Raw genomic sequence first — 23,496 nt, 5'->3', positions numbered from 1 at the left:
GAACTCATGCTGCAAAATTTAAGAATCCATTTTTATTTCATTTCCTGTTTAATCTGTTTACTGCTTACAAAGTAGGTGGCAGCTAAGAACAACCACGGGCTAAAGCACACTGGCATTTATGAGAAGGTTAATGATTGTGATGCAATCACTGGTGGTTAGATAAGTGTTAAGCAATAAGCAATAATAGTTTCTGTATATTGCACAATAGTAAAAGATACACATTTCTGAGCTAAATATTGCAACAAGTGGTGTAACCACCGTCAAGTGTTAACCTTTTCTTGTCACTCCCTTTAGTTAGAAAGGTGCCCTGAATCTTATACAGAGCCAGTTGACAACAACAACATCAATCAAACAAAATAGGAGTAATAGAAGTTAGAGTTATAGAGGTCTGCAGCACAGAGAAAAGGTCCTTCAGCCCATCATAGCCACGCTGATCAAAAACAACCACCTAAATATTCTAATTCCATTTACCAGCACCAGGCCCATTGCCTTGTATGCCTTGGCATCACAAATGCACATCCAAATAACTTCTTAAATATTGTAGGAGTTTCTGCGTCAACTACCCTTACAAACAGTGAGTTCTAGATCCGCAACACCCTCTGGGAGGAAAGGCCTTTCCTCACATCCTCTTATTTTAAATCTTTGTCTGTGTTACTGACCCCTCCGCCGAGGGAAATATTTCTTTCTGTCTACCCTATCTATGTTCCTCATAATTTTATACATCTTAATTGCGTTCCCTCGTCTGTTCCAAAGAAAAATTACCCCAGTGTGTCCAATCACTCTTCATAACGGAAAGTCTCCAGCCCAGAAAACATCCTAGTAAATTCTCCTTCGCCCCCTTTCCAGGGCTATCATATCCCTCCTTTAATGTGGATTCCAGTACTGCACACAAAAATCCAGCTGAGGCCTAAGCAACATTTTATGCAGTTCCAGCATAACTACCCCTGCTCTTAAACTCTGTGTGTTTGCTAACAAAGGCAAGTATACTATATGCTTTCTTAACCACTTTATCTACCTTGCCTGATACCTTAAAGTTCCAGGAGACACGCACATCAAGGTCCCTCTGATCCTCAATTCTTCCCAGAATCCTAATGTTCTTCATGTATTCCCTTGCCTTGTTTGTCCTGTCCAATTGCATCACCTCACACTTCTCCCATTGAATTCCATTTGTCACTGATCAGCCCAGTTTGATCAGACCGTCCATATCCTCCTGCAATCTAAGACTATCTTCCTCATTATTTACCACCCAGAAACTTTTGTATTATCTGTGAACTTACTGACCAACTTTCCTACATTAAAAGTCTAAATCATATATGTAAGCCACAAACAGCATGGGTCCCAACACTGATCCCTGTGGTATTCCACTGGACACAGACTTCCAGTCAGAGAAATCTCCCTCCACCATCACGCTCTGCTTTTCTGCCATCAGCCAATTATGGATCCAGTTTTACCAAATTTCCTTCGATCCCACAGGCTTATTGCTACAAGTCTCCCATGCAGGACCTTATCAAAAGCTTTGCTGAAGTCCAAGTAGACTATATCAAAAGCACTGTCCTCTTGTGCACACCTGGTCAACACTTCCAAAAATTCAGACAAATGTGCAGGTCAGGTGAACTGGCCATGCTAAATTGCCCACAGTGTTAAGTGCATTAGTCAGGGGTAAATATAGGGTAGGGGAATGGGTATGGATAAGTTACTCTTCGAGTGTTGGTGTGGACTTGGAGGGCCGAAGGCCTGTTTCCATACTGTAGGGAATCTAATCTAATCTAAAAAGTTGGTCAGACATGACCTCCCCTTAACAAAACCATGCTGGCTCTTCCTGATTCATCCCTGCCTCTCCAAATTCACATTAATTGTGTTCCTCAGGAATTCTTCCAATAGTTTCTCCACAACTGAGGTTAGACTGATTGGCCTGTAGCTTCCTAGTTTATACCTTCTTGAACAATGGTACCACATTGGCTGTTCTTCAGCACCTCTCCTGACACCAGACAGGAATTGAAACTTTTTGCAAGTCATCCATACTATTTCCTCCCTTTCTTCACTCAACAACCTGGGATACAAGACATCTGGCCATGGAGATTCATCTACTTTTAAGCCTGTCAGCCCACTCAGAAACCTCTCCCTGTCTATGCTAATTTTAAAAATTGTATCACGGATCTTTTCCCTGTTTTTATACTTATACCATCATCTCACCAGTGAGCACCACACACAAGTTATTTATTTAGAACTCTTCTACATCCCCTGGTTCAATGCACAAATTACTGCTGGTCCTTAATGGGTCCTACTCCTTTATCCTTTTTATCTTAATGTATTTGTAAAACAACTTAAGAATTTCTATTATTTCACCTACCAGTATCCTTTCATGTCTCCTTTTTGGCCTCCTAATCTTTTTAAGTTCCCTCTTGCACATATTCTATTCATCTCCAGCTTCTGCTGCTTTGAGTATTTGGAATCTGTCACAAACCTTCCTTTTCCTCTTAATCTATCAGGGTTCACAATATTTGATGGTCCAGCCCTTTGTCTTCAATGGAATAATGTGGCCCTTTACTCTCAATATTTTCTTTTAGAATCCCATTGTACTGAGACAGATGTGCCTGAAAGTATCAGGTCCCACTCCACTCTGGCTAAACCATATCTGATCTGACCATATTAAAATTATACAGAAGCAACAGCAGAAAATGTTGGAAATACTCAACAACTCAGCCAGAGTTGGGGAAAACAGAGCTAAAGTTGAAGCTCAATGACCTTTGTCAAAACTGAGAGAAGTTAGAGATATTTGAGATTTCAAACAAGTGAAAGGGAAGGAGTTTAGAGAAAGAAGAACAGGAAAGCTCGATGGTAGACTGAAAGAGAGGAGAGATTAAATGACAACAGTGTTAGTGGCCAAGGGCCAGAGAAAATAGCAATGAGACAAGGGATCTAGGTGTCCTAGTGCATAAATAATACAACTTTAGAATGCAGGTTCAGCAAGTGATTAGGAAAGATACTGAAATGTTACTCTTTATTGTGAGGGTAATGGAGTACAAAAGTAAGGAGGTTATACACTAATTATACTAGGCATTAATGATATCACACTTAGACTACTGTGCACAGTATTTGTCTCCTTATTTAAGGAAGAATATAAAACATTTGGAAGCATTTCAGAGAAGGTTTATTGTTATCGGCAATGGGCTAACATATCATTGGCATGATATTTCCTTCATGGGTCCCACAGTTCTGAGACAAGTTTGCCTGAAAGTATCTGCTCCCTTTCTATTCTGTCCAAACCATATCTGATCTGATCTGATCTTATTAAAATTATACTGGAGCAAAAATCAGAAAATGCTGCTTCATTATTATCACTATAATTTAAATCTGACTAAGATGAGAAACAAACACAACTATTGGGCAGCTTAACAATGAGTAAAGACTGCACTTTAACAATTTCCATATGTGACTAATATGCTAAACTACAATGCTGTCTATATTTAATATATGTTTTGCATTCCACAAAGCAGAGCTCCATCAATTTGAAAGAACATTGTCCTCTATTAAAATATATTTATCTGCACTACCTGAGATCAATACATCACTCCCTCTGTTTGCATTATCCTGTACACACCAGATACAGAACTGCTTGGCATACAATGGTTACCTGATGTCTAGTCCAAGGATCAGTACTTTCACTAGTCCATTTCTTTTTGCTTCCGTTACACAATAAGTACAATGAGGAAACTCATTTTAGTTCATCCATCAAGAATGACCCTCAAGCTGCCTCTATCACCTCATTTCAATCCACTTGGCTGGAAATACTTCCTGGAGTTCTATGCTACAGCTCTATCTAGAAGGTAAAAACAATGACTGCAGATGCTGGAAACCAGATTCTGGATCAGTGGTGCTGGAAGAGCACAGCAGTTCAGGCAGCATCCAAAGTGCAGGAAATTCCTGATGAAGGCTTTTGCCCGAAATGTCGATTTCGCTGCACTTTGGATGCTGCCTAAACAGCTGTGCTCTTCCAGCACCACTGATCCAGAAGCTCTATCTAGAAGTCCACTTCTGAATTGTAAGTTCTTTATACTTAAAATGTTTAAATATTAGTCCTAATTTGACCTTTAATTTGAACTGTAACCCATTGACTTGTTCTCCCAACTCAAATTAAAATAAATTGTGGATTTATAGTTTGCAGTTTTACATACCTCTTTAAGATCACCTGTCAGAGCCTCCTTTCATGAATGAATAGCCCCCATTTCTCCAGTCTTTCCTCACTGTCCACGTTTGCTAGGGACTAGGCTTGTGATTCTACTCCGTATGGCCTCAAATACGTGAATGTCTCTCTGTGTTTCAGTGACCTAAGTGAGCACAGAACTCAAGATGTGGTCTGACTAGAGAACTACAGTTTGATCACAACTTCCTGATTGGTAGCTACTGCTTTGGCTAAGTAGTTCAACTGTCTACTGGCTTTATTGATTCCTGCTCTGTATCAGTTGGAATTGTTAAGGTGGGTTTTTGATGTCATTGAGCATGAAACTTGGCTTGTGTGTCACTAGGGTTGGCATGGTGGCTCAGTGATTAGCACTGCTGCCTCACAGTGCTAGGGACCTGGGTTCGATTCCAGCCTCAGGTGACTGTTTGTGTGGAATTTGTACATTCTCCTTGTGTCTGTGTCTGCGTGGGTTTCCTCCCACAGTCCAAAGATATGCAGGTTAGATCAATTGGCCATGCTAAATTGCCCATAGGGATGTATAGGTTAGGTGCATTAGTCAGGGGCAAAAATAGGATAGGGGAATGGATCTGGGTGGGTTACTCTTTGGAGAGTTGGTGTGGACTTATTGGGCCAAAGGGCCTGTTTTCTAATTCTAAACCTGCCCATTATAGTACTGGATTGTTTTCTATGATTGACAGCCCATCTGCTGTTGGTTTTATACTGACAGCAGGTTAAAATCAACTATGGATCATTGGTACTACTGTGTCTCTTTCAACTTCACCATTAGACATTTTTATCTATGGATACATGTCACCCATTTCCTTCCTTTGCATATGGAAGGTCATTTACTACTTTTGTTTTACACACTCAGGTAATTACTATTATTCAGTGTGTCCCCTTTGTACAGTCTGCAGTCCTTCTCTTGTTGAGTTGGATGCATCTAAGAGCATCATTGTAGAACACAGCATTAGTATGCTAAAGCTGAATTTAGATGCACAAACGAATTCAGGGACCACACTATAATACAGTCTGGCCACTATTCTAGATCATCCAACAAGGTGTCGGCGTAGAGCAAATAGGGGATTAAGACAGTGAACAGTGGCAAGGAGATTGAACAGACAATATTACAGTAGCTTTGCCTGAGATGTAGACTCCACCACTGACACAGCCATGGTACAGCTTGAAATTTATGTGATCAAAGGGGGAATAACATGACAAAATGTTCTCATAAAGAATGTGACTTTGGATGCAGAAAGATCCGGTCCTGTCAAAACTGAAACAGCCAGTGGTGATGGGGGAAAACAGCCAGTGGTTTGGGCCGTAGCAACCAGAACTGAAACCTTTTTGGCCCCGGAGAGACTAAACCACAGTAGAGGAAGGCATATTACTCTAGGGAGCATTACTCTATACACATCCTGGCATCCACAATGACCGGGAATGGTTAGTCCTTGAAAGGACCTGCATAGTCGGGTTTACCTGGGCATTACCACAAATATGGGGGAGCTGCTGGCGGTAATTTTTCTCCTCATTGCCACCCTGGGCACTGCGCCACCAATGCTGCTATGTCTGCATCCAATTCCTGGCCATCAGACATAACTTCTCACCAACATCTTTGTTTTGGAGACCCCTGGATGACTCTGACAGAGTTCAGTCAGTGTCAGGCAGCGACCTTTGTCCAGGGCAGTCACTCTTGCTCCCTAGAGTAATATGCCTTCCTCTAGTGTGGTTTAGTCTCTCCGGGGCCAAAAAGGTTTCAGTTCTGGTTGCTATGGCCCAAACCACTGGCTGTTTTCCCCCATCACCACTGGCTGTTTCAGTTTTGACAGGATCGGATCTTTCTGCATCCAAAGTCTGATATTGTCAGCTGTGACTGGAAGCATGTCCAGAAAATGTAAAACCGTCACAGACTCTTCCAGTGGTGGGACCACCGGGGGTGTATCTGCCAGCAGGAGGCAGCTCAGTGCATCTGCATTTGCTACTTGGCCTCCTGGACGGTGTTCCAACTTGTAGTTATACGCATTTAATATTAGAGCCCACTGCTGAATTTGGCCTGAAACGATGTGTGGCACTGCCTTGTCCTCTTTAAATAGACCTAGCAGGGGTTTGTGGTCCATTATTATTACGGATTTATGCCTGTAAAGGTATTGGTGGAACTTCCTGACTCCAAATATGACCGACAAATCTTCCTTCTCTACCTGGGCGTATTTACTTTCTGCATTAGCCAAAGTCCTGAATGCATTGGCGATTGGACGTTCCTCTCCATTGGTGTACTGATAAGCTAACACTACCCTGATGCCAGATAGGAAGTTATCGCATGTCAGTATCAGATCTTGCTTGGGATCATGGTGTCAACACCTTAGAGGATGAGAGTCTGTTTTTTTCACTTGCTTGAAAGCAATGGCTTGGCTACACAACCAAGTCCAAAACTGAGCCTTTCTTTTTGAAGAGTTGACGGCAAAGATGCCAGGATGGAGGCAAGGTTATGTCTGAACTTTCCATAATAGTTCACCAACCTAAGGAAAACATAAGTTCAATACAGACATGGGAGCTGGAGCACCTTTGATCACCCTTACTTCATCTTCCAATGGTCGTGTTGACTCTATAACCCAAGTAAGTCACTCGAGGTGCCTAAAATACACCATTTTGCATTCTAAGGCATACACCCAAGGAAGAACAAACATCTAAGGACTATGTCCAAATTCACTAAGTGCTCCTTATTCGTCTTGTCTCTTATTAGAACGTCATCTAAATAAATGGTGACCTGGGCTAGTCCTTGTAAAATGCTCTCCATCATCCACTGAAGAACTGCACAGGTTCACCATACTCCATATGGCAGTCTTGTGTATTGGTACAAACCCTTAGGATTATTAATTATAGCATACTTCTGGAAATCCTCATCGAACTGCAAATACAATTAGGCATGGCTCTATCCAGCTTCGTGAAGGATAGGCCCCTGCCAGCTTATGTATAAATCCTCTATGTGAGGGATTGGGTGTTTATCTAGTTGCAAAAAGTGGTTTACCATTTGTTGAAAAGCCCCACAAAGGCAAATCATCCACTGGGTTTCACAGTTGGTATGACTGGTGCTGCCCATTCCACAAACTGGACTGGTTTGATGATTCCTTCGCTTTCCAGCCTCCTGATTTCTGTCTCTACTTTTGCCTACAAGGCAAACGGCACTGGGCGGGCCTTACCGAATCAGGGAATTGCTTCCTGGTCAGCCTGCAAGGTGACCTTGGTTTCTTTCATAGTCCAGGTAAAAACAATGACTGAAGATGCTGGAAACCAGAGTCTAGATTAGAGTGGTGCTGGAAAAGCACAGCAGTTCAGGCAGCATCCGAGGAGCAGTAAAATCAACGTTTTGGGCAAAAGCCCTTCATCAGGAATACAGACAGAGTGCCTGAAGGGTGGAGAGACAAATGAGAGGAGGGAGGGGGTGGGGAGAAAGTAGATTAGAGTACAATAGGTGAGTGGGGGAGGTGATGAAGGTGATAGGTCGGGGGGAGGAGGGCGGAGTGGATAGGTGGAAAAGAAGATAGGCAGGTAGGACAAGTCATGGGGACAGTGCTGAGCTGGAAGTTTGGAACTGAGGTGAGGTGGGGGAAGGGGAAATGAGGAAACTGTTGAAGTCCACATTGATGCCCTGGGGTTGAAGTGTTCCGAGGCGGAAGATGAGGCGTTCTTCCTCTAGGTGTCTGGTGGTGAGGGAGCTGTGGTGAAGGAGGCCCAGGACCTCCATGTCCTCGGCAGAGTGGGAGGGGGAGTTGAAATGTTGGGCCACAGGGCAGTGTGGTTGATTGGTGCGGGTGTCCTGGAGATGTTCCCTGAAGCGCTCTGCTGGGAGACGTCCCATCTCCCCAATGTAGAGGAGACCGTATCGGGAGCAACGGATACAATAAATGATATTGGTGAATGTGCAGGTAAAACTTTGATGGATGTGGAAGGCTCCTTTAGGGCCTTGGATGGAGGTGAGGGAGGAGGTGTAGGCGCAGGTTTTGCAATTCCTGCGGTGGCAGGGGAAGGTGCCAGGATGGGAGGGTGGGTCGTAGGGGGGCGTGGACCTGACCAGGTAGTCACAGAAGGAATGGTCTTTGCGGAAGGCGGAAAGCAGTGGGGAGGGAAATATATCCCTGGTGGTGGGGTCCGTTTGGAGGTGGCGGAAATGTCGGCGGATGATTTGGTTTATGCGAAGGTTTGTAGGGTGGAAGGTGAGCACCAGGGGCTTTCTGTCCTTGTTATGGTTGGAGGGGTGGGGTCTGAGGGCGGAGGTGCGGGATGTGGACAAGATGCATTGGAGGGCATCTTTAATCACGTGGGAAGGGAAATTGCGGTCTCTAAAGAAGGAGGCCATCTGGTGTGTTCTGTGGTGGAACTGGTTCTCCTGGGAGCAGATACGGCAGAAGTGGAGGAATTGGAAATACGGGATGGCATTTTTGCAAGAGGTAGGGTGGGAAGAGGTGTAATCCAGGTAGCTGTGGGAGTCGGTAGGTTTGTAAAAATGTCGGTGTCAAGTCGGTTGTCATTAATGGAGATGGAGAGGTCCAGGAAGGGGATGGAGGTGTCAGAGATGGTCCAGGTAAATTTAAGGTCAGAGTGGAATGTGTTGGTGAAGTTAATGAATTGCTCAACCTCCTCGTGGGAGTACGAGGTGGCGCCAATGCAGTCATCAATGTAGCGGAGGATGGGGGTGGGGGGGAGGAGTGGTACTGGTGTAATTACGGAAGATGGACTGTTCTATGTAGCCAACAAAGAGACAGGCATAGCTGGGGCCCATATGGGTGCCCATGGCTACCCCTTTGGTCTGGAGGAAGTGGGAGGATTTGAAGGAGAAATTGTTAAGGGTGAGGACCAGTTCGGCCAAACGAATGATAGTCCCTAGATCTTCCTGAAAGACTTCCAGGTATTTAATTAGGATTTCACTCAGACATCCAATTTCCAATCGAAAAATGTTGAGCCAATCCAAGTGAATCTTTCTCAAACAATTTCATCTCATCAAGCTCCAGCCCAAGCCTTTCACTACAATCAGTGGTAACTGAACCAGCTGCTTCTCATACAAGACCGGAACTGAAGTTGTACCCTTAATCTGGAAAGGGTCCCCACTATAGGTTCTCAGTCTAGCCAAGGACTTATGCAATCTTAAAGATTGGAGTCCAGAGCAAAGTGTGTTAATTGGTTCAGCAATCACTGAAACGGCTGTGCCACCTTCAACCTCCAACAGAACCAGGTGACCATTTAACTAGATGTTTGTTTCAATTGGTTCTGATTTGGATGTGGATCAGCAATTTAAGTGTTCTAAACCAGATGTAAGTTGATTTTCCAGGGTGTGCATTATCCTAGATAACGGTCTATGAGTTCTCTTACTTAATTTAGATCTAGTGCAATTCTTGCTGCCTCAAGTCTGCGTGCTGGCAGCAACTACAATGGCTTGCTGACCTGGATCCTGAAGAAAAGGTTAACCACTTGGCCAGGACTTGGCTTTGTTTTGGGTTTTGCTGTGGGCTGACCTGGAGTCCCTCACTTCAGGAAATGTCCTGAGTGAGGCTATGCAATTGACTTTACTCAAGTGGTGTTCCCTAGCTCAGTCGGCCGGGTGAGGGTGTCCGCTTCCATCAGAATACCCTGCAACTCATATACTCCATTCGCCGTTTTTTTATAGACAAGGTCAACTGTTGTGCCTGTTTGAAGTCCATTTGGGCTTTAGCTTTTGCAAAATTATATCATTAATTCCACTCTTGTTGCTTCTGAAACAAATCCACAAAGTCTGATACCCCATCACCAAGTCACGCTTAATTTTTACGTGGAAAGTCCTAACACTGATCCAGCTCCCTCAAAACCAGTTTTTAGAAAGCACAGAACCTCTGACAATCCTGTTTATATCTGTCAGCCAGGGCTCCCTGATTGAAACCGAGTAACAGCCCCAATCAGGGAACTCATACTCTGAGGTCCATCTTGCTGACCTGATTAAAATCACTACAAAGTAATACAGTATGCTTGCCTTTATTGGCTGGTGCATTGAATATAAACGTTGGCATGTTATGCTCCAACTGTATAAAAGTTTAGTCAGGTCACATGTGGAATATTGCATGCAGTTATGATCACTACGCGACCAGAAGGACGTGGATGCTTTGGAGAAGGTTCAGAGGTTTATGAGGATGTTGCCTGGTCTGGAGGGTTCAGATGTGAGGAGAGGTTGGATAAACTCTGTTTGTTTTCACCCGAAAGACAGAGGCTGAAAGGTGATCTGATAGAGATCTATAAATATATGACAGGCATAGATAAGGTCAAAGGCTTTTCCTAACTATAAGAAGAAACAGGTTCAAGGTGACAGGGGCCCGGGGGGGAGTGGAAGTTAAGGGGAGAATTGCAGAGAAAATTTTCCACACAGAGGGTGGTGGGTGACTGGATTGTACTGCCAGTGGAGGCACATTGGCAGTGTTTCAGGTGTATTTTGATAAATACATAAATAGGAGGCAAACAAAGGGATAAAAACCATGTATAGGCAATAAGTATCAGTCTAGATAAGAAGAAAGAATTAACGTAGGCTTGACGGGCCGAAAGGCCTATTCCTGTGCAGTATTGTTCTTTGCTTACAATTTGCTTATTTTGTTCCCAGGACTTGGATGTTTTCCTCCTTTACTCTTGCATTTCCAGACTGTTATAGTCATAAAGATGTACAGCACGGAAACAGACCCTTCGATCCAACACATCCATGCCGACCAGATATCCTAAATTAAACTAGTCCCATTTGCCAGCACTTGGCCCATATCCCTCTAAACCCTTCCTATTCATGTACCCAGCCAGGTGCCTTTTAAATACTGTATCAGCCCTCCACCACTTCCTCTGGCAGCTCATTACATACACGTACCACCCACTGCTTGAAAAAGTTGCCCCTTAGGTCCCTTTTAAATTTTTACCCTCTCATCTTAAACTTATGCATTCTAGCTCTGGACTCTCCCTGTTCCAGGGGAAAAGACCTTGTCTATTTATCCTGTCCATGACCCTCATGATTTTATAAACCTCTATAAGGTCACCCCTCAGGCTCCGACGCTCCAGGGAAAGCAGTCCCAGCCTGTTCAGCCTCTCCCTGTAGTTCAAACCCTCCAACCCTGGCAACATCCTTGTTGTCACGTAGAGGAAGAAGATTAAGATTTCCATTTTACAGTATTTGCTCTACCACTAAAAAGCTTAAAGACTACAGCAGTACATTGATTTTTGAAAACAATTTTTTGGACCAACAAATCAACATTCTGACACCATTCAAAAAAAAGAGCAGCGTAGCAGGAGGTACCCATCTTCTGTTTCAGGCCTTATTGCCAATGAACCCATCAAAGCGTTTTGCCCCTTTCCAAAAACTGGTTTTAGGTCAACTGAAGACAAGGTGTGAAAATTGGTTTCTGCTCCTCCTCTTGCCTGTACCATTTAACATTCAGAGAATGTTAATTATGTCACTGTAGAAAAAAGGCAAATAAACACTCATTTCATATGCCACGCTTTTCTGCTTAATTGGAGGCCAGAGTTGAAAGTTCACTCTACTCAGTTCAGTCTAAAAGTAGTTGGTGTCCAGCCATTCAAATCTAAAATACAATATCAGCCACTCTCCACTGTTACCTCACATGTATGAATTATTTCAGATTTTCACACACCAAGCAATCTGGTAAGCAGTGAGATTACTAATTGTGCCAATGGAATAATAACTTGCAAACTGTTCTATCTTCTTTGGGAAAAGCAAGAGGTTGATGGTTTATCTGAGCAGGAATATGTCCAATGGGGTTAACTGTGGAGATTTTCAACAACTTTTCCAGGCTGTGAAAAAATGATCCATTTGTTAACCCATTGAAAACTCAAGAACAAAATAAGCATATTTCCCATCATCTAAAGTTGGAAGCAGTAAAGGTCTGTTGTCTATTTATAGTGCCATAGAATTCCTACAGTCTGGAACAGGCCATTTGGCCTATTGAGTCCACGCTGACCCTCCAAAGAGCATCCCACTCAGATCCACCCCATCCCTGTAACCTTGCATTTCCCCTGGTTAATTCACCTAGCCTGCAAATCCCTGTGACACTATGGGCAATTAAGCGTGGCCAAATTGTTTGTGCACCCTCTCACATTTAACAACATTGTTATTGTAGAAGGGCAACCATAATGTACGCAGTATTCTACAAGTGGCCTTATATTATGGAATATTATCTGATTTTGATATCCAAATTAAAAAGGTTGATTATTGTTACTCAACTTCAGTTCAAGACAATAAAAATTATGGTGATACTATGTATTATGAGATTTTGAATCTTTTAACAATCAAGTTCTTTACAAGATTTAAAATGTTAAATTTCAGTACAGGAAAAGACTGTGAAGCATGACTACAAGTAGGTAAATTATTATGTAAACTAAACCTCTGACTTTCTTATATATGTAGATTAAGTTTGGTTCCATTATAGAGCTTGATGATTGGATTCCCCTGAGTCAGTTCTATTCAGTTGTCATGATAAATTTTTGGCTGCAATATGATTTCCATTAATTTTCAGAAATCAGCTGACAGCATGATTAAGGCTGTTCTATTAGGAATTATAACTTTCCAAGTGAAACACAATTATGTTAGCTTTAAAAATGTTCAAAACACGAGCATAACTCAGAAGTAATAAAATAAATTCTTTTCAGTCAAATAGCTTTTTGTTTTGTTCAACTTGATTAAAACATGCTATGCCAATGAACTAAAGGCTAGAGGTAAGATTTACAGATTGCATTCTGTACTTCCCTTATGCTCAGCACCAATAACCGAAAATGCATATTCAATAATTTCAATGCAAGGCAATAGACACTGTGATGACACTGTGAATTATGGACGGCTGTGGTTTAAAAAGGTACTTACCACTACCATCTTCAGAAGGAATTAAATAAACAACAAATAGCCTTGCCTGCCTCACCAATACACAAGAATGAGTTTTAAAGAATCAACCATTTGTCCCAAAGACAAGCCATTGAACGCCTAGTTTCTTTAAACCAGTGTTGTTTATGTACTGATTTTGATGTTGTCCCTCAATGCTTTAACATGAATGTGAAAATTTTCTAATCTTCCGTGGTTTTGCCAGCAGGATTTGAGCAACAATAGCTTCACTTAGGGTTTTACTGAAATTGTGTTTCTAACCCATAATGACACCTGACTGCCCAGAATACCTGCCAGGAGTAAAATCTATACTTACTCCTCCAAAAGGACAGCAATTAGTTCTGTGAGTAGATGCTGAAACAATGACAAATTTGTGTCTGACGGAGCATCAAACATTCTTAATATCGTCTGATAACATTTGTATAGTTTAGCTCCTATCCTTCCAGAAACATGATTGTGCAATTGGAACTAGACAGTTTTCCCAGCAGGTAGCAGACATCCAACATGGTTGTTACTCTCTCAACACTTTGTGAATGTGAATTCTATTGCAGTTCACAAAAGATAGTCTGCCATATTCAGGTTAAAGCGAATACGTCCACACACTAATAATAAAAAAAAATAAAATTCCGTATGACACTGAACATGTAAAATTTCCAATCTGTCACTTACCACAGTAAAGACGACTAATTAAGAAACATAAAAATTCAATTCTTCATGCACCCCCACATCTCCTCGATGACCTTGGCTCTGATATATTCAGTTTGGCACTGTGATTCTTTATTCCAACTACTACAAGCAAGAGTTTCCTTCAGATACCAGAATGTATAACAATTAGTTTATTCATACAGAGAGCTCTAATTTTCTATAATCTTGCTCATACAGTTTTGATATGTATCTTCAATAACTAGTCCATAAAAATGAACTCTGTGCCTAAGTGTTTTGAATATTTTAAACTGTGAAGTCACTGATCCAAAACACACATATTAAATCATAACCCATTCTTTCTTTTCAGAGGCCAAAGATCAAAAAATATCAAACATGACACTCTTCCCAGCTTCTGTTAGTTGAGTAGGAGAATAACAGAAGTGACAGATTCCACAACGCTGCTACAACACAGGAGGAGGCTATTTAGTCCCAATGTTTGAACCAGTTCTCGAAATGAGCATCATTAGTGTCTTTCTGCTGCTTTTTCCTCATAAACTTTGCGTATTATTTCTTTTCAAATGACCACCCAATGTCCTTCTGTGTGACTCAGGGTAACTTCTCTCCAATATTAGGCCAGGTAGTTCATCCCAGACCTGGACCACTCATTGCTCGAAACCATTTTCTCCTCACATCACATTTGTTTCTTTCGCAAATCATGTTAAATCTGTGCCTCCTAATTTTTACGAGCAGAAAATATTTCTCATCTACTGTATCCAGCTGCCTTACAATTTTAAAGATTTCCATCAAATCTTCTTTTAGATGCCTTCTTTCCCAGGAGAATGGTCCCAATCTCTCCAATACTTCTTCAGAACCAACGTTTCTCAACCCTGGAACCATCCTTGTAAATCTCTTTTGTATTCACTTCAATACATTGAAGTTCTTCCTACAATGCAATGCCCATAATGCTACACAATAATTTGAGAAGTGTTTTCTACAAATTCAGCATCACCTCCATGCTCTTGTACTCACACCCTTAATTAATAAAGCTAAGGACGCTGTATGCATTATTAACTGCCCTTCTGTACCTGTCATAGAGTCATAGAGATGTACAGCATGGAAACAGACCCTTCGGTCCAACCTGTCCACGCCGACCAGATATCCCAACCCAATCTAGTCCCACCTGCCAGCACCCGGTCTATATCCCTCAAAACCGTTCCTAATCATGTACCCATCCAAATGCCTCTTAAATGTTGTAATTATACCAGCCTCCACCACATCCTCTGGCAGCTCATTCCATACACGTTCCACCCTCTGCGTGAAAAAGTTGCTCCTTAGGTCTCTTTTATATCTTTCCCCTCTCACCCTAAACCTATGCCCTCTAGTTCGGGACTCCCCGATCCCAGGGAAAAGACTTTGTCTATTTATCCTTTCCATGCCCCTCATAATTGTGTAAACCTCTATAAGGTCACCCCTCAGTCTCTGACGCTCCAGGGAAAACAGCCCCAGCCAATAAGGTAAATAGCTTGTGAGACCTTGGGTGTTTTTTTCATTAAGTTGGAACAGTAGAGGCAGCCTGAATGGGTGGGGTCAAGCTCAGAAACATGATTTTTAGTCTTAGCTTTCAGCAATTGATAAGGTCTTGAAGTTGGATGTGGAAGCTCTTATTCATCTGTTACAGCTAAAAACTGGGTTTCTCTTCCTGCTGCTAGAATTATGTGAGACAACCTATTTTACTGAATTTATCATTGCCAAGGGTGTGTTTATGGGGTGTTACTACATTGGAACAGTTAATTAGTAGTAGTTAATATATATATTGTTATGGATTTTGATAGCTACAGTAAAGCCAATTTGTTTTACTTTTTTTAATCTTCTCTGCATTTTAATTGTAGTGTAACAATAAAGTATGTTTTTCTTAAAGTCGAGTAGTTTGACCAATCCAATTGCATTTGGAACACAATGTGTTATACTTACCTTTAAAATAAAAAAAAGGTTGTAGGCTACCTTAATATATTGTGAAGGGACTTAGTCTGGTCAATAATATATTGTTTAATATTGGCTTCAAGTTTTTTTCTCATAATTCATCTTTGCTTCTCTAATGTATGTTTTCACCTCCCCCCTAAATCTTCAATATTCCTCAATTCGCAATTGTACTTTATACTTTCACCAATCATAAGCATGTTTTTATCTTGTTTATTGAATTCTATTTTGTCATCCAGGGAGCTCTAGAGTTGTTTGTCCTACCTTTCCATTTTAAGCAATATACCATTATTATATCTGAAACATCTCCTCTAACAACCTGTACAACTTCCTCCCTCTTTAAAGGCAGCCTATTGTTCACCCCATTATCCTTTCATTCCAGACCATTTGGTCCAGCTCTGTTCTTGCTCAATAAAGTTATCTCTCTGCTAATGAATTTTTCTTGCTCTGGATTGATCATTTTCAATCTCCACCATAATCCCAGACCTTCTGATGCAAGCAGTTTGATTTCAAAAATGCTCTACTGACAACTAATCTACGTGACTCACCTCACTTCCAAAAACTAGGTCCAACAGTGCAGCCTTTCTTGCTGGACTAGACACATATTGCTGTGAGAAATTCTCCAGAACACAATACAGGAACAATAGTCCCTCGCATTTCCAATATCCTGGTTTTAGTAAATTTGTAGTCCTCCCAACATCACAAGCAAAACACTCCTGAAGGAACTCAGTCCCTCCTCTTCCCAGGTGCTAACCTATGCAGTTGCACTGTTCTCATCTTCCAAATAGCCATCCCAGTCTCTCAGGAATTTAAAGCCCCCCACTCCTGCACTATTTTTCCAGTCACCGATTCAGCTACCTCATCCTCCTACTTTTATTTGACCCTGGTACCATGGAGGTAACATACCATCTTGAAATCACTTTGATAGTCAAAGTAACACATACCTGTTCTAATTAATAAAGCCGCTGTCAATATTGCTCCTCAACTCTTCTTCCTCTCCTCCTGTGCAGCCAAGCTGCTTGTGTTGCCACACCCTTCAGGGTACCAGTGCTGTCATCAGCTTTCAAAATGGAAAACAGAATAGTGAGTGGGACCTCAGGACTCTTGCACTACTTGTCCGTTTCTGATATACTACCTGACAATTACTCAACCTCCTTTCACCTCCAGGCACACAAGCTGTGGTGCGCCCAATTCCTTGAACATGTTATGTGTGTAACTCTTAGCCTCTTGAATGCACTGCAGTGACCCACTGGCCTGGCACTCTTGAATGCACTGCAGTGACCCACTGGCCTGGCGCTCTTGAATGCACTGCACTGACCCACTGGTCTGGCGTTCTTGAATGCACTGCAGTGACCAACTGGCCTATTGCTCTTCAATGCTCTGCACTGACTCACTGGCCTGGCACTCTTGAATGCTCTGCACTGACCCACTGGCCTGGTGTTCTTGAATCACGGCAGTGACCCACTGGCCTGGTGTTCTGAAATGCATTGCAGTGACCCACTGGCCTGGTGTTCTTGAATGCTCTGCAGTGACCCACTGGTCTGGCACTCTTGAATGCACTGCACTGACCCACTGGCCTGGCACTCTTGAATGCATTGCAGTGACCCACTGGCCTGGCGCTCTTGAATGCACAGCAGTGACCCACTGGCCTGGTGCTCTTGAATGCATTGCAGTGACCCACTGGCCTATTGCTCTTCAATGCTCTGCACTGACTCACTGGCCTGGCACTCTTGAATGCTCTGCACTGACCCACTGGCCTGGTGTTCTTGAATCACGGCAGTGACCCACTGGCCTGGTGTTCTGAAATGCATTGCAGTGACCCACTGGCCTGGTGTTCTTGAATGCTCTGCAGTGACCCACTGGTCTGGCACTCTTGAATGCATTGCACTGACCCACTGGCCTGGCACTCTTGAATGCATTGCAGTGACCCACTGGCCTGGCGCTCTTGAATGCACAGCAGTGACCCATTGGCCTGGTGCTCTTGAATGCATTGCAGTGACCCACTGGCCTGGCGCTCTTGAATGCACTTCAGTGACCCACTGGCCTGGCGCTCTTGAATGCACTGCAGTGACCCACTGGCCTATTGCTCTTGAATGCTCTGTACTGACCCACTGGCCTGGCACTCTTGAATGCACTTCACTGACTTACTGGTCTGGCGCTCTTGAATGCATTGCACTGACCCACTGGCCTATTGCTCTTGAATGCTCTGCACTGACCCACTGGCCTGGCACTCTTGAATGCACTTCACTGACCCACTGGCCTGGTGCTCTTGAATGCTCTGTAGTGACCCACTGGCCTGGCACTCTTGAATGCACTGCAGTGACCCACTGCACTAGTGTTCTTGAATGCACTGCAGTGACCCACTGGCCTGGTGCTCTTGAATGCACTGCAGTGACCCACTGGCCTAGCACTCTTGAATGCACTGCACTGACCCACTGGCCTGGCGCTCTTGAATGCACTGCAGTGACCCACTGGCCTGGCGCTCTTGAATGCACAGCAGTGACCCACTGGCCTGGTGTTCTTGAATGCATTGCAGTGACCCACTGGCCTGGCGCTCTTGAATGCACTGCAGTGACCCACTGGCCTGGCGCTTGTGAATGCACTGCACTGACCCACTGGCCTGGTGCACTTGAATGCACTGCAGTGACCCACTGCACTAGTGTTCTTGAATGCACTGCAGTGACCCACTGGCCTGGTGCTCTTGAATGCACTGCACTGACCCACTGGTCTGGTGCTGTTGAATGCACTGCACTGACCCACTGGCCTGACGTTCTTGAATGCACTGCAGTGACCAACTGGCCTGGCGCTCTTGAAAGCACTGCACTGAGCCACTGGCCTGGCACTCTTGAATGCACTGCACTGAGCCACTGGCCTGGCGCTCTTGAATGCACTGCACTGACCCACTGGCCTGGTGCACTTGAATGCACTGCAGTGACCCACTGCACTAGTGTTCTTGAATGCACTGCAGTGACCCACTGGCCTGGTGCTCTTGAATGCACTGCACTGACCCACTGGTCTGGTGCTGTTGAATGCACTGCACTGACCCACTGGCCTGACGTTCTTGAATGCACTGCAGTGACCAACTGGCCTGGCGCTCTTGAAAGCACTGCAGTGAGCCACTGGCCTGGCACTCTTGAATGCACTGCACTGAGCCACTGGCCTGGCGCTCTTGAATGCACTGCACTGACCCACTGGCCTGGCACTCTTGAATGCACTGCACTGACCCACTGGCCTGGCACTCTTGAATGCATTGCACTGACCCACTGGCCTGGTGCTCTTGAATGCACGGCAGTGGCCCACTGGCCTGGCGCTCTTGAATGCACTGCACTGACCCCCTGGCCTGTCGTTCTGAATGCACTGCACTGAACCACTGGCCTGGTGTTCTTGAATCACGGCAGTGACCCACTGGCCTGGTGTTCTTAAATGCATTGCAGTGACCCACTGGCCTGGCACTCTTGAATGCACTGCAGTGACCCACTGGTCTGGCACTCTTGAATGCTCTGCACTGACCCACTGGCCTGGTGCTCTTGAATGCACTGCAGTGACCCACTGGCCTAGCACTCTTGAATGCACTGCAGTGACCCACTGGCCTGGTGTTCTTGAATGCACGGCAGTGGCCCACTGGCCTGGCGCTCTTGAATGCACGGCAGTGACCCACTGGCCTGGTGTTCTTGAATGCACTGCAGTGACCCACTGGCCTGGCGCTCTTGAAAGCACTGCACTGAGCCACTGGCCTGACACTCTTGAATGCACTGCACTGAGCCACTGGCCGGGCGCTCTTGAATGCACTGCACTGACCCACTGGCCTGGCACTCTTGAATGCACTGCACTGACCCACTGGCCTGGTGTTCTTGAATGCACGGCAGTGGCCCACTGGCCTGGCGCTCTTGAATGCACTGCACTGACCCACTGGCCTAGCGCTCTTGAATGCATTGCACTGACCCACTGGCCTGGTGCTCTTGAATGCACTGCAGTGACCCACTGGCCTGGCACTCTTGAATGCACTGCACTGACCCACTGGCCTGGTGCTCTTGAATGCACTGCACTCATCCACTGGCCTGGTGTTCTTGAATGCACTGCAGTGACCCACTGGCCTGGCGCTCTTGAATGCACTGCACTGAGCCACTGGCCTGGCGCTCTTGAATGCACTGCACTGACCCACTGGCCTGGCGCTTTTGAATGCACTGCACTGAGCCACTGGCCTGTCACTCCTGAATGCACTGCACTGACTCACTGGCCTGGCGCTCTTGAATGCACGGCAGTGACCCACTGGCCTGGCACTCCTGAATGTATTGCACTGACCGACTGGCCTATTGCTCTTGAATGCTCTGCACTGACCCACTGGCCTGGCACTCTTGAATGCACTTCACTGACCCACTGGCCTGGTGCTCTTGAATGCACTGCACTGACCCACTGGCCTGGCGCTTGTGAATGCACTGCACTGACCCACTGGCCTGGTGCTCTTGAATGCTCTGCAGTGACCCACTGGTCTGGCACTCTTGAATGCTCTGCAGTGACCCACTGGTCTGGCACTCTTGAATGCACTGCAGTGACCCACTGCACTAGTGTTCTTGAATGCACTGCAGTGATCCACTGGCCTGGCGCTCTTCAATGAACTGCACTGACCCACTGGCCTGGTGCTGTTGAATGCACTGCACTGACCCACTGGCCTGGCACTCCTGAATGCACTGCACTGAGCCACTGGCCTGGCGCTCTTGAATGCACTGCACTGACCCACTAGCCTGGCACTTTTGAATGCACTGCACTGACCCACTGGCCTGGCACTCCTGAATGCACTGCACTGACCCACTGGCCTGGCACTCTTGAATGCACTGCAGTGACCCACTGCACTAGTGTTCTTGAATGCACTGCAGTGACCCACTGGCCTGGTGCTCTTGAATGCACTGCACTGAGCCACTGGCCTGGCACTCTTGAATGCACTGCAGTGACCCACTGCACTAGTGTTCTTGAATGCACTGCACTGACCCACTGGCCTGGTGCTGTTGAATGCACTGTACTGACCCACTGGTCTGGTGCTGTTGAATGCACTGCACTGACCCACTGGCCTGGCGCTCTTGAATGCACGGCAGTGACCCACTGGCCTGGCGCTCTTGAATGCACTGCACTGACCCACTGGCCTGGCATTCTTGAATGCACTGCAGTGACCCACTGGCCTGGCGCTCTTGAATGCACTGCACTGACCCACTGGTCTGGCGTTCTTGAATGCACTGCAGTGACCAACTGGCCTATTGCTCTTCAATGCTCTGCACTGACTCACTGGCCTGGCACTCTTGAATGCTCTGCACTGACCCACTGGCCTGGCACTCTTGAATCACGGCAGTGACCCACTGGCCTGGTGTTCTGAAATGCATTGCAGTGACCCACTGGCCTGGTGTTCTTGAATGCTCTGCAGTGACCCACTGGTCTGGCACTCTTGAATGCACTGCACTGACCCACTGGCCTAGCACTCTTGAATGCACTGCAGTGACCCACTGGACTGGCGCTCTTGAATGCACTGCAGTGACCCACTGGCCTGGCACTCTTGAATGCATTGCAGTGACCCACTGGCCTGGCGCTCTTGAATGCACAGCAGTGACCCACTGGCCTGGTGCTCTTGAATGCATTGCAGTGACCCACTGGCCTGGCGCTCTTGAATGCACTTCAGTGACCCACTGGCCTGGCGCTCTTGAATGCACTGCACTGACCCACTGGCCTGGCGCTCTTGAATGCACTGCAGTGACCCACTGGCCTGGAGCTCTTGAATGCACTTCACTGACCCACTGGCCTGGTGTTCTTGAATGCTCTGTAGTGACCCACTGGCCTGGCACTCTTGAATGCACTGCAGTGACCCACTGCACTAGTGTTCTTGAATGCACTGCAGTGACCCACTGGCCTGGTGCTCTTGAATGCACTGCAGTGACCCACTGGCCTAGCACTCTTGAATGCACTGCAGTGACCCACTGGCCTGGCGCTCTTGAAGGCACTGCAGTGACCCACTGGCCTGGCGCTCTTGAATGCACAGCAGTGACCCACTGGCCTGGTGTTCTTGAATGCATTGCAGTGACCCACTGGCCTGGCGCTCTTGAATGCACTGCAGTGACCCACTGGCCTGGCGCTTGTGAATGCACTGCACTGACCCACTGGCCTGGTGCACTTGAATGCACTGCAGTGACCCACTGCACTAGTGTTCTTGAATGCACTGCAGTGACCCACTGGCCTGGTGCTCTTGAATGCACTGCACTGACCCACTGGTCTGGTGCTGTTGAATGCACTGCACTGACCCACTGGCCTGGCGTTCTTGAATGCACAGCAGTGACCAACTGGCCTGGCGCTCTTGAAAGCACTGCAGTGAGCCACTGGCCTGGCACTCTTGAATGCACTGCACTGAGCCACTGGCCTGGCGCTCTTGAATGCACTGCACTGACCCACTGGCCTGGCACTCTTGAATGCACTGCACTGACCCACTGGCCTGGTGCTCTTGAATGCACGGCAGTGGCCACTGGCCTGGCGCTCTTGAATGCACTGCACTGACCCCCTGGCCTGTCGTTCTGAATGCACTGCACTGAACCACTGGCCTGGTGTTCTTGAATCACGGCAGTGACCCACTGGCCTGGTGTTCTTAAATGCATTGCAGTGACCCACTGGCCTAGCACTCTTGAATGCACTGCAGTGACCCACTGGTCTGGCACTCTTGAATGCTCTGCACTGACCCACTGGCCTGGTGCTCTTGAATGCACTGCAGTGACCCACTGGCCTAGCACTCTTGAATGCACTGCAGTGACCCACTGGCCTGGTGTTCTTGAATGCACGGCAGTGGCCCACTGGCCTGGCGCTCTTGAATGCACGGCAGTGACCCACTGGCCTGGTGTTCTTGAATGCACTGCAGTGACCCACTGGCCTGGCGCTCTTGAAAGCACTGCACTGAGCCACTGGCCTGACACTCTTGAATGCACTGCACTGAGCCACTGGCCGGGCGCTCTTGAATGCACTGCACTGACCCACTGGCCTGGCACTCTTGAATGCACTGCACTGACCCACTGGCCTGGTGTTCTTGAATGCACGGCAGTGGCCCACTGGCCTGGCGCTCTTGAATGCACTGCACTGACCCACTGGCCTAGCGCTCTTGAATGCATTGCACTGACCCACTGGCCTGGTGCTCTTGAATGCACTGCAGTGACCCACTGGCCTGGCACTCTTGAATGCACTGCACTGACCCACTGGCCTGGAGCTCTTGAATGCACTGCACTGATCCACTGGCCTGGTGTTCTTGAATGCACTGCAGTGACCCACTGGCCTGGCGCTCTTGAATGCACTGCACTGAGCCACTGGCCTGGCACTCTTGAATGCACTTCACTGACCCACTGGCCTGGCGCTTTTGAATGCACTGCACTGAGCCACTGGCCTGTCACTCCTGAATGCACTGCACTGACTCACTGGCCTGGCGCTCTTGAATGCACGGCAGTGACCCACTGGCCTGGCACTCTTGAATGTATTGCACTGACCCACTGGCCTATTGCTCTTGAATGCTCTGCACTGACCCACTGGCCTGGCACTCTTGAATGCACTTCACTGACCCACTGGCCTGGTGCTCTTGAATGCACTGCACTGACCCACTGGCCTGGCGCTTGTGAATGCACTGCACTGACCCACTGGCCTGGCACTCCTGAATGCTCTGCAGTGACCCACTGGTCTGGCACTCTTGAATGCTCTGCAGTGACCCACTGGTCTGGCACTCTTGAATGCACTGCAGTGACCCACTGCACTAGTGTTCTTGAATGCACTGCAGTGATCCACTGGCCTGGCGCTC

At 46.2% G+C, this 23,496-nt stretch overlaps 1 long non-coding RNA gene across 1 annotated transcript in view; it reads right to left on the bottom strand.

The window, feature by feature from the left end:
- LOC132815990 (uncharacterized) overlaps nt 1-4,284 on the bottom strand; it is a 45,385-nt gene extending 41,101 nt beyond the window's left edge. The window contains exon 1 of the long non-coding RNA XR_009644730.1: nt 4,176-4,284. This is a non-coding gene — a long non-coding RNA (uncharacterized LOC132815990). The remainder of the gene's footprint in view (nt 1-4,175) is intronic.
- Between the last annotated feature and the right edge of the window lie 19,212 nt (nt 4,285-23,496).

Source organism: Hemiscyllium ocellatum, chromosome 5 (genome assembly GCF_020745735.1).
Source record: "Hemiscyllium ocellatum isolate sHemOce1 chromosome 5, sHemOce1.pat.X.cur, whole genome shotgun sequence".
Taxonomy (NCBI): domain Eukaryota; kingdom Metazoa; phylum Chordata; class Chondrichthyes; order Orectolobiformes; family Hemiscylliidae; genus Hemiscyllium; species Hemiscyllium ocellatum.
Note: the sequence above shows the minus strand (reverse complement) of the source record. Positions and strands in the feature narration are given on the sequence as shown.